Raw genomic sequence first — 12,702 nt, forward strand, 5'->3', positions numbered from 1 at the left:
ACAAATCAAATACAGCTTGATGAATTACAGGAACCTTGGATTCAGAGAGAAGAAAATAAAAAAGGGAGGTTAATATGTTGTCCTAGCAACCCTGACTATCTCTTTAAAACCAAATTTAATTTTCTGATCAAATGCTGAAAGAAGTTCTTGCAACACCATGACTATTCCTGAAACAAAGTGCAAGGTACAAATAAATTACCACCCCCCGCACCATCACAAACTGTCTTGGCAGCATAAAAGTGGTGTATTTTTTTTCCCTAACAGGTCTATGAATACAACAAAGTTGTGGGCAGATAATAGAAATCTTGTAGCTGAGGGCACGTTAGCGTCTCTGCTCTGGCAGCTGCTGGGTGGGCTCAGCAGGTTGCAGGAGGCCCCCACGCCCCTGAAAGCAGCCCCAGTCTGGGGAGCAGAGGTGTTTTCCACAGGAGCAAAGGGTTGGGACGGGGCCATGGGCTGCTTTCACACTCCTCCTGCACACAACCTATTGTTATTTCCTCCTTTCCCGACATGGGAGGCTGGCAAGATGCTGAATGCGTCGGCGCAGAATCACACCAGTTCCCCCAACAAGCGTCTTCAAGAATCTCCTCTGATGCTTTTGTCCAGATCATTACCAAGCTTGTATGCTGGTTTCTTTGCACTGCCTCCACCGAGCAGCCTGCTCCTGTTAACAGCTAATAATGTCAGTTATTGCTAGGCACCGCCAGGATTGATTCGTGCTGCACCCACACTGCTGGAGCTGAAGGTCAGGGAATACAGACAGTTTCATCTGTCTTTTCTCTACAGGATTCACTGCTTGTTTAGGCTGTTAGCACCAAGAAAAACTGGACGTGCACTTAAAAGAGATACTGGGGACACTAGGAATGTGCCCTCACGTTGCACACAAGCTTATATGGGGTTTTGTGTGCCTGATGGGTATTTGTAATATGGACTCAAGTAGACAGGCAAGAATCCAATTTTCATTAGTAAATCCATGGGTGAAAAAGAGTATATTAAAATTAAGCTTTGCTTGCACAGCTGTGGTATTAATGATGGCAACTGGCTCCTCAGTTCAATAACTGCAGTCTATAGTCCCCATTTTTAGAAAGTCAGCTTTCACCCTGTCAGGTAGGCAGGGCTGAAAATTGAATTTATGTGAATGTCTGTGCAAATGAATAGCTCAAGTCAGGAGTTCAAGCTCTAACCCACTATGTATGTGTTTGCAGCTAGGCTCAAGGTAAGAGAAAATGTAGACAGCTCCATTCATGCTCCAGCTTTGAGTCTGTACGGGGTTCCCATATTAGAAATTAAGAAGAAAGAACAGAAAAGGGTAACTTGGGACACATAGTTGAGTACATGTCTCCATCAATGCACCTGCATCAAGGTATCTGCACGTTTCCTGACCTGTCCAAGGTATCTGCACATTCCTCCTGTAGCCAGGATGGTGTCCCCAGGCCTAGCCTCAACCCCCAACGTCAACCGCAATCTGGCTCAACTACTGGCATGACTTAAGTACAAGCATCAGCAAACCAGCCTCCCTCCCAGAACTAAAATGGAAGTAATTTTAACCTGAAACATGGAAGGGGAGAGTCTGTTAGTTCTTCGTGGACATTTTTATGCTCTATTTCCTGTTGCATATAGTACCCAGATCCCATTGTGATAGAAGCATTAGAAATGCATAGAGAGAGACAGAAACATGGAAAAGGAGGCTAGATTTAAATATTCAGTGCTAAAGGCACTATATTTTATTTTCAGGAAAGAGAGATAAACAGAAGCTCTCTAAGAAAGCTATGTACAGTTTAATAAAGTGCATGCTATAGGATGTCCTTGCAGCACTTTATTAGCATTAATAGGGTCTAAGCTGTCTGTATGTAAATCATTGCAGATCTAGGAGATGAAATATATCACAAGACCCACACAACTTACCCAATTATGCTAAGAAAAATACATGAGATGATTATACTGCGCTGAGCAAAACAAAGATAGGTAAATACGTTGCAAATATTCAGCAATGACTCATTATTTGTTGTTAACTGCCAACGTCCTACAACAGTTTGCTTGTTACCTGTGCTTAATTCCATCGCCATTAAGAACACAAGGATGTGAAGTGCTCAGAGGAAACATACAAGTAGCATTTGTCACAGGAAGTTGCAAAGACCATTGACAATGAAGTATAGTATGCATTACTACCAGGGAGATATTCATCGCACAAAGGCACATGCTTTTTATATTGCAACATGTTATTTTAGTGCTTTTAATGAGATTTTTTAAAAAGATTTTTTTTTTTTTTTTTTTTTTTTTACAGAAATCCTGTAACATTTTGACCAAAAGTTTCATTTGCATAATTCCCAGGGTGCAATTTAGTAAATCTTGTTGAGAAGTTAAGAACATTATCTGAATACAATGCAAGGTTTACTTCTTTTGTTGAAACCATTACTGGAGCAGTTTACCATAATAATAATAATAATAATAATAATAATAAATCTCTATTCCCATGAAACTCACTAGAATGGGAGAAAAAATTACTGGTTGGGGAGAATTTACTAGCTCAGGAGAGAGTTTCTTTTTCATTCATTTATGCCTGGGAAGTGAGAAGATGGCAACATATCCATATTATAATATTCTGACTGGAGAACATACAGATGGATTTTATTCATTTACCTTTCATAATGCAGTCAATAGCTATGCAGGTTTCTGGGTTATAAAGCAGAAGGCAAAAGGATAGTTTTCCTTAGCTGTATTTATACATTTTTCACTCAGAGAACCCTTAGAGCTTCGAGCTTCTCCAGTGCCAGGCACGGTACAACCCTGCGTCTAGTGCTGTGAGCAGGGTTGATGCCTCATGAATGTCGTAAGAGAATTTTGCTTGTAAAGCAGCTTTTACTCTCAAAAAGGAATGGAGCTCAGATTAGATTGCTACACTGGTGAGGAAAAACATCCCAGAGAGAAAGCAATTTACGGTGGAAGATGCCATCCTCCATCTTATTGTATCTCATGAACACAGGTGAAATTTTCCACGTGAGCAGCCTGAGAAGCAGAGAACCCTTCTGTGCTGGTAGATACACACGGACCATTTGTACCCTGCAGCCTCGCAGCTGGAGGGTGAAGTAGGGATCTGACCTCTAAGAATTGATGCTCCAGACAAAACGGAGCCCAAATGTGGCAGCCAAAGTTTGCAAGTCAGAATGCCGAGAGCCTTACTCAGCTCTCATTTCTAAAGATCCCAGAAACAGGAGAAATCAGAGTGATTTCACAGATGGGTATTTTCCACTGCAGGTTCTGATATAATAACTAACGTGTGTGAAAATGAGCATTGCAGATCTTGAGATAAGACAGAGCTAAGCCCTTCAGAGCTGGCTTGCTGCTTTGTAGCAATGTCACATTTAGATGGGCTTGAAAAGCAGCCAGCTTGTGACACAGGATTGCATCCCATTTTTACAGATAAAATCTTAGGGTTCGTGCATCTCTGCCAGCGTTTAACGTGGAGCTAAACTGTTCTCACAAGTTTTACTGGCAAGCAGAATTTCCACTGATGAGCTTCTCTGAGGCACCAGATTTTATCCCTCTGTTTTGCTCCTGCTGATCCGTATCCGTTTTGTGCTCTTAGCACCACCATCCCTTGCTGCTGTGCCCTGAATTCACAAATCCTCTCATCCCGGCAGCTGACAAAAAGAACCACAGGGAACGTGGACCACTGAAAATTGCATGGTCAGCACATTGGAGAACTCCAGCGAGTCCATAAATTACATAGGTTTTGGAGCATGACATTGCCAGAAAAAAGTGGCTCAGTAGAGGTTGTTTAGAAAGTAGTAAGGGAAATGCCTGGAAAGCTAGGAAAGGGGGGATGTAGGGAAAGGCTGAACAAAGGAGGGCAACTGAGCCTACAGAGAGAAGATGGGGGCTGTACCAACAGCATTCCTTTATGTAGCAAACTATATTTAGAGGACAGGAATAATCTCATGTTTATTCCTCTCTTCTGGATATCCACAGTTTTTCTACAGCTTTCAAACCACTATACTGGTAGTGGGTTGGGGCCCAATTTAAGTAACACAGCAAAAGGAAGAGCGTGCATGCAATTGCAGTGAAAAGGCTCATGTATTTTATCCTTGTGGATGTGCACAACAACCTTAGTTTAATTTCTTTTTTCACAACATCTTCTCAAATGAAAGGGAGCTGGCAACAAGCAAATCAACCCATTTCTTATATGGTCTCCATATCTTCAGATATGCAACTGTCTTTGAGTTTTAGGACCTCTGAGTTAAGGGGGCAGTGTGTGATCATGTGGATTAGTAAAATTAAATCTGATGTTGGCATTTTTATTGTAATGTAGCAAGAACCAAGCTACAATCTAGATTCACTGCTAAATCTGAGGATATATCACCTAATCATTTCCATGTAAGAGCAGGGACCCAGGACATTGGTGGTGGTTTCTCTTGTTCACAGTTCGTGGGAATTAGTGCTTGGTCTTCTGAATGTTTATTAATCAAACAGTCAAGCTCTGCACAGAATTACCTTGGTGACTTGCAATGTCTTCTGGTACATACAGGAATTTAGATGACACGATGTATTAACTATGTCCCTTTTTAAATCACAAGCAGGTTTCACTGAGCTGTACACGGTCTGGGTTCTGCCTGTCACTCTGGGATGATAATGTGTAAACTGCTGGGAATGCATCAAGAGAAAGCAAAGCAGGCAATTTATACTCTGTTGCATTTTCTGTTCACAGAGCAAGCTAAAAAAATAAATTTCCTTTAAAATACTTCAACTTGTTCTATAAGGATAGGGTGTTAAGAATGCCCTTCAAAAAGACTTCATTTCCCAAATCTCCCAGAGAATACTATGCAACAATTGCACTAACATGACCTGTGGAGACTAGGGCCTGACCTTTTTGTTTTATAAAACCCACTATAATTATTAATGACAACATAAAATAATGTAAATGATAAGCAATAAGTGTCTTCTATTATTAAGCTCTTAGCTATTTTGCCCATTAAGAGAACCAAATTAAAATAATTGAAAACTATAATCTGTCATGCATTCAAAATGCTCCATAGAAATTCAGACAGGCAAACATATTCAACGTCTTTAAATGAGCACACTTAAGAGTCAGTCTAAGCATTCCAGGATTGGCTCATTAATTTTAGTGGAAATATTTTAATTCAGCTACTCTTACTGCTTATTGAAATCCCTGCTAAGGACTGACTTATTTATTTTTAACTGAATCTGCAATATGTTTAAGAGTCATTTGTATAGAAGTTCTTAACTCTTATTTCACAGTTGTTTCAGAAGCCAGTAAATAGACACATCTCTAGCTCTGTTTTTCCAAACAAATTACTGCGTATTGCTTACTGAGTCACATATGGTTTCAATAAATATCTGCAGAAGTCAAATGGACAGGGAAAAATTAAGACAGATTAAGAGACCCAACCAGGTTAAAGTAATATTTATGAACTCCTGTCCCCTTTTATCAGACCTGCCAATGATCATCCCTACTTCCCAGAAAGGAAAAAAAAAAACAAAACAAAAACAAAGACAAAAGATCCTCTGAAATACCTCAGCTGTCTTCAGAGAAAACAGAATCTATTCAGCACCTTGCAAAGCGGCTGCTTTGAGATGGCAAGGACAGCTATCAAGCTTGACTAAAAGGAAAGCTTCCATTAACTACAGTGCTGGGTTTAGCAGCAGCCTGAAAGTCTGTATCCACTGCTGGACAAAACTCCTGTCAATTGAGCTAAATTCCCCCTGCTGGCACTATTTGCAAACAAGGTTAAGTAGGAAGAGAACTCTATTGGCAAAGAAAGACAGGATGGAAACACCACACACATTTATAATTGTGGGTTTCTTCCTTCCCCCAGCTGGGACTGGTTTCATCTCATACATAACTTTCTAAAAACTTTGTGTCTGGTCTAACATAGACAAATAAACATCTCAGAAAAACACTTCCAGAAGAAAATCCATCCTCTTGCCTTAAACACTTCAGTATACGTGAAATTTCCTGGAAGAAGTGGTTTTCTGTTTCTACACATTATAGAGAGAAAACCCAGGGCTACACTTAGACTCGATGCCTAATTTTTCCATGGTTGAAATGCACTGTGATGAATGCTGCTCTTCATGCACTTACAATCAGCATTTAGCTACTGTCATTATTACTATGCAAGAGCTTAAGTTTCTTCCTCTTCTTTTATAGAATGTGAATCCAAAGCCAAACTGTAAAAATGCTTGCTTTGTCTTAACGGCTGGATGTTTTTCATGTCAGGTTGTATTTTCCTCTGCTTCTATTGAAATTTTTGTAAAATGACTTATAATGTATTTATTTTTGTGATGAAACAGAGTAAAACTAATACATCAGAGATATTAAAGCTTTCATTTAAGTTACTGATGTAACTGATGACGCAGCCTGTGCTAGGGAAAGAAGTGAAGCTACCAAGTGTTCAAACCCTAAAGAGAAACCATCTCTCACTGCCCGGCTCCCTGCATCGCCGGGCTCTGTCCCTGCAGTCCGCAGGGGAACCCAATTCCCTTCCAGCTCATCTGCTTCTTACCATGAGGAGTTTGCTCCCTCTGCACTGACCCCGCAAGTGCTTGGCTAAAGCAATTCACCAAATGTTCAGCTGCGGAAAGCTTCCAGCCTTTCACAGGTCCTTTGGCTCTCAGGCAGCTGCCTCTGTCCAAGGGCTGTTGGCCAAAGCAGTAGCTCCCTTCAGGCCAATTACATCCATGTGGATCTGTTTCTCCGGAGCTTTCCCCATGCCTATCAGTAGCTTTGATAGTCTTTGCTCCCTCTCTCCCTTCCAGGCTTTTTGAATTGTTTATCAGTGTTTTTCTCCTGTACCTGGAGGAAGATGTAACATCGAGCAGATGGAGAACAGGAGAATATAAATCAGGCTCGATAAGGAGACCGTGATGCAGCAGGAAAGGAGACTTTCTGCCTGTGGTCCTGGCCAATAACCAGGTGTGACCCCCAGTGTGAATACAGGATGAAAATGAAGCTGTCAGACTCACAGCCCAATTTAAAACTACCATTATTCTTCTTGGGATAAAAGGGAAATAACGATCCTCTTGCCTTGGAAGCCTAATTTCTCATGTGATCAGATGAGCCACGACAAGCTGAGAACACCTGGTACGCAGCTCTGCAACTGGGCTCAGGATCTGCTGCATTTAGATTTTGATTTCATCCATGCTGCAAGCGCAAAGAATTTGTTTTAGCACGAGTTGCCTGGATGCAATGAGACTGAGGTCTGCAGGATCTACATAACCCTCCAGTTGGGCCAAAGCTTCCAAGTGGTGACTTGGGACTGAGAGCAGCTAAGACAATGCCAGTGCTGCCAGGTCTGTGTCTTTACCAGCAAAAACTCAGTAAATTGCAATTTGTTGCGTGGTCTTCATGATTAAATAATTAAGCAATTTTCATTACTCGCTATTATGAAGGTCAAGAAGCTAATGTGTCTGTATCAGGGACTGGCCAATGCTAATGGATCTTCCACATCTAATGATAACTGATACGGTAGAGTAATTTTTAAAGCAACATGTGCTTTTCTTCAGGCCCTCTGCAGCCAGCTTGGGTTTAAAGTACTCTGCTGTGGAAATGCTTCAGACTGCAGCAAGGTGAGTGAGAGGGAGGAGAGTGGCAGTGATGGGAAGAGATTATTACAGATCAGCAGAATACCGCCATGTGACCAATGTCTTATCACTGCCAGAATGGTGATAGCAGAAGCAACAAAACTCGTTTTTACTAGTCTTTCTCTTATCTCTCTTACAAGAGAGCAGATTCTTCAGTGTTGTGACTGAAGGCATCCCAGTGGAGCTGCACATGCTGCTATCTGGCGAATTTTGGCCCTGAAGAACTGAGTCTGGTTCATACTGTGCTAGATGCGAGTGGCTGATATTAAATAACTGGGATTTGAACCAGCTGCACAAGCCCTCCTCTGCTGTCAAGGATGTTCCATGACAAAAGGTCAAAGAAAATACCTCTGAGAGTTCAAAACACTGCCTATTCCTCCAATAGAGGAGTCATGTCAGACAACAGATCATTCCACGTAATCTATTTATGAAGGGCTACACGCTGTTATCCTAACGTAGGACATCCTGCAGTGTCTTCTTGCAACTGACCCTGCTGCTGCCTGCCACAGCTATGCCTAAATGAAGACTAAGCCAGGGAAAATAAATCACAGGAGTTTGACTTCATCCTGATTTCTTTTTGTAGTATGTCTGCCCCTAAACCTTGTGCAGCATCTGCTGCAAAGTCAGCCTCGCAAAGAGAACCCAGCGCCCTCTGTGTAAAACCGAGCAGGACAGAAGTGCTCAGTGCTGAAGGTAAATGAGGGTAGCAAACAGTGACCTTCCCAGGAGTAACCTGAGCACTGCAACTAATGGTCAAAGCCTTCAGCTAGTATAAATCAGTGTACACTTGCTGGCTTCAAACACAAGCATGTTAATTTGTTTCAGCTGCAAATCTGGTCCATAGCATTTAAAAATTAAACTGCACGAGAGACGAACAAGGAAGAAGGGTCCTTGCACAATCTCACGCAGAAATTCAACACAAGCAGCGTTCCTCTTGATAGAACAGTGAGCTTGGACACAGGAAAAAACACCACTAGGGAACAAACACACTCGTGTCGTCATGAAAAGAGTTTTTCCCAGACTCAAGGGATATAATTGGTCTTAGTATGACCTTTGCTTCTATAATGAGTGCTGGCTTTCCCCCACTGATTAGTTTTTCTGACCTTATATTGCCAAGCACTGAATTTACATTCTGCACAACACCTACAGATATTACTGATCATGGAAAAGTGGTGCTGTGGCATGATTGCGAGTGCTATTCTCAGCATAAAATTAAGCTTTTAGACCTGTCTGCAAATAGCTAACAATAGGAAACAACAATGAAATCCTTTAGTGTGTATGTTTTGGAGAAAAATATATGCTGAGGCTCATGTTTGAGACACTACTTTGGGACACTTGCAGAGCAGGATTTAAAGCTCCACAGTTTTCAAAGTCTCGCTAATAAGTTTAATTATAGGAACAACAAACCCATTCATTTGTTCTGTAGGGCTGATTACCCCGCACAGTGTATATAGAAGATATTTCAATGGTCAGTAAATGGAACCATCAAAGCTGAGAAGGCTGAAAATGAATTTCTTCCTATGCACTACAGGAGCAATGCTAACGGGCATCATTGCAGATTTAGTCTATCATTTATTCTCCACTGAATGAAGCCAGTGTGAGATGATGTTGGTTTTAGGATTCTTATTCTCACATGTTATGCAACTCTCAGATGAAATACTGGATCTTCTTGTTTGCCAAATTCTGTCTATGGATGGATATATACATATACACTTCCTTCTGCAAGACAGGAGCAGCTAAGCAGGGAATGAGAGCAGCATTTTTCTTTCTGCTGAGCAAGACACCGTGAGAACTCTGCGGTCAGGAAAATCCGGCACAGTCACAACAAACAAGCAGAAGCCAGACCTGTGTCTGCACGTGCAACCCTGCCTGTACCGCACGGCCCAGCACAGTGCCCACACACACACTCTGGGCTTGCACGTCTATCTCCTAATACAGACCGTGCACAACCACCAGTGCAAAAATGCTAAAGGCCACACAAACACACACACAGAGACCACATGTATGGCAGCTGCATTCCCCACCACTACATCACATCTGCTTCAGAACTGCTCAGATCCACCACAAAATAATTTGCTAAGACTTGCTCCACCCTTTTGGGGCAGTCCTAAGATCAGCCCAGCACCCCGTCTACCCTTCCTGCAGCTCAGCTGGGGCCATGCCTCCCTCCCTGTGGCTGCTGTTCCCATGCTCCTGCCCCAGTTTTAAAGATATCTTTCCCTCTGGCACTCGTTATGCTGGAACACCCATCATTTCTGCAAATCTGCTTTGTTCATTAGGGAAGGGAGATTGCCTTCTAGGAAATTTCAGACCTAGCTGAACTCTGCTTATTTGGAACATTTTCACAGCGCTGAATTTTTGGCAAATGTTTCTTTTTCATTAACTGTACTTCTGTGAGGGTTAGAGCTGAGACCCTTGCTTACTTTGACTTGAATTCACATTAGACTTATTCATATAATTTATTGATGTGCTCCCTGTCCACATGCTTTTAACACAAGGGGCAGACAGACCTGCTCAAGGACATGGCGCCATATAGAGCTTTTACTGAAAAAAAAAAAAAGAAAAAAAAGAAAAAAAATGCCATCACTTCTGACATGGTTTGGAAGCTTTTTCTGTCTCACTTCCTTTTACAGCACATTCAGAGTTTTTAAATTTAACCCCCAAAGCAAGGAACAGTCCTCAAAAGTCACAGGCACAGAGGCAGCCTCAAATTAATACTCCAAAGACCAACCTTGAGAATCTCTAAAATCAGTAGTGTTCTCCTTACCCCTAATTTACAGGGGGTACACATTAATCTCCTGATGCCATTTGCCTTTCCAAGCACTTACACAAATAAAAGCTAGGTGCAAACCCCCTGGCTCTGATTTTTCTGTGCAGATCTGCAGCTTAGTGGACCTGGCAAATTAGGACCGTGGAGCCCAGGCTGATTTGGGATTCCGGTGCTTGGCTGTCTTTTTAATTGCAGACACTCTGACAGACATACTGAATTTCTTGTTTAATTTTTTGCAGTATTATTAATTGATAATTTAATTTCCGATCTGGTGAATTACATGCAATTCCTTCACCATCAGTTAAATGACAAGTTTAGAGCAGAATAGTTTAGGTAAGCAGATTGTCAGTGCTTATGGCTGTAAGACATAATTATGTACAGCCAACTGTGTAACGCGCTTGAAAAAATTACAAGCCTAGGCACAGAAATTAAAATTATTTCAAGATGAAGTTGTACAAATACAGCTGCAAAAAGCTGCAAAATCCTATTAATGAATTCCAACTGTAGTGGGTAGTGCAGCAGGGTTCCAACCCCCACCATCCTGCCGAAGAAAGTTTAAGTATAACACACAACGAATCAAAGGACGGATGCTTACATCTAAACATGGCTCCAGAAAACTATTTCAGCTATTATTTATGTACTCAGAAACTTCTGGGCATCAGCTGGTAACTTGGCATGATGACTCCCCAGCACGTCAAAGCAAACATTAAACGCTAAATTACCATATGTCAGCTTAGGGTAGTTAATAATTCTACCACATCTTGGACAACTTGAAGGCTTTTCTGAAACTGCTGTCAAATCGAATCTTTCCTTCGATCAATAAAGCAGCACAATGAAATCCACTATTTGTAGTGTCTGAAAGAATAGATTAGCAAACTACAGTAAATGCAACTGGAAGGGACTAACTCTATTTCTTAACCAGAGATCCCAAATACGAGTACAAGTATTCCCAGTGGTTTCAGCAATGCAGCCCACGTGAAGGAACGGGATCACCTAGGCACCTCTCTGTTATGTGCACCTCTGGTTTGTTACTAGCCCCCTGAACGACCCCACAGCTGCACATAACCTGCGGATCCCACAGGCAGCAGTTAATTACGGGAGCAATGTTTTGTTCCACACTGCTGGGTCTGTCAATCTCAGCCTGAGGAGTAAAATAGAGAAAGACGGAAAGCATAGAGAAACAGTCTGACCTCCTGTTTGTTTTCCAAGCTGTATAATAGAGATATCTCTGGCAATACGGAGAAGAAGGCTGAGCAATAATCACTGGGAACAGCCAGAGAAGGTGGACATGCAGAAGTCTGCATGCTGGACTTCATTTAAACCGGTACCATGAACCCCAAATCACACGTTTGCTGTCACCGTTAAGCCAAGTATGCCTACACCTACCACAATACAACAGTAAGACTGATTGGAAGAAAATGTTACCTCATTCTGTGCATTGGAGAGCATCAGTGACACATTTCAAGATATTCAATGCTGGCAAATCAGGGTGAGACCTTCCGTACAGTCGTATTCCTGCCAAAGCACTTTCAATGAGAATCAAATTATTTCTAGGGCTCGCTAAATATCTTATTATGAATCTTTAGAAAATCTGTCCCTGGCTTCCCTTAGTGGGGCCACAGGTCACATGTATCCTCCAAGTCCTGGTAAATGAGCCCTGAAAGGGGTTTTTACTTGACACAAACTGAAAGCAAAGGTATTGTACTGTCGACATTTTCATTGCATAGTACCCAGCCTGGTTCTCACTCACGAGAGCAGCCCTCCAGGAGCAAAACAGGGAAACTATGCTCTAGTTCTTGCTTAGAAGGACAAACAAAATCTGTGCTCTTACAACATTTCTGTGTTTTCTCATGCTCTCTGGTCTGTTCGTGATATCCACTGTTGTGTCTGATTTTATAGTTCAATTGTAAGCCATAAATGTGTCCTCCAGGCCTTACAGAGCTGTCCTGTACAGCACCTGCATCTTCATCAAGCTCTGCTAGAGACCAGTGAGGGCAGGATTGGACCTGAAACAATGGTCCCCAACAGACACTGGCTGGACACACAGCTACTACTCCTAGGTGTACCTACTCTTCCTTGCCAAAAATGACCTTTAAAGCCATCAGCGGTGAATAAAGGAAAACCATTTCTTATAGAACGCTCTTTTGAGCATTTTATTTTTTCTTAATTCAAGTCACTCCATCCAATTTTCCTTCGCTGGTGGATTCAGCCATAGGGGCTGTTCTCAGGCTGCAGGGCCCTGAGGAAGTGAGGTGAAAGTCACCGGTGGCAAGAAATTGCCTTCATAATAGTTTCAATATAAGTAAGTTGATAATAGTGCAGGGAATAGGTCC

At 41.9% G+C, this 12,702-nt stretch overlaps 1 protein-coding gene across 1 annotated transcript in view; it reads right to left on the bottom strand.

Moving 5' to 3' along the window:
• Window positions 1-12,702, bottom strand: part of CDH4 (cadherin 4) — a 457,614-nt gene that overhangs the window by 100,572 nt on the left and 344,340 nt on the right. The gene's annotated exons all lie outside the window — the stretch shown is intronic.

This window comes from Aythya marila (assembly GCF_965140915.1).
Source record: "Aythya marila genome assembly, chromosome: 16".
Lineage (NCBI taxonomy): Eukaryota > Metazoa > Chordata > Aves > Anseriformes > Anatidae > Aythya > Aythya marila.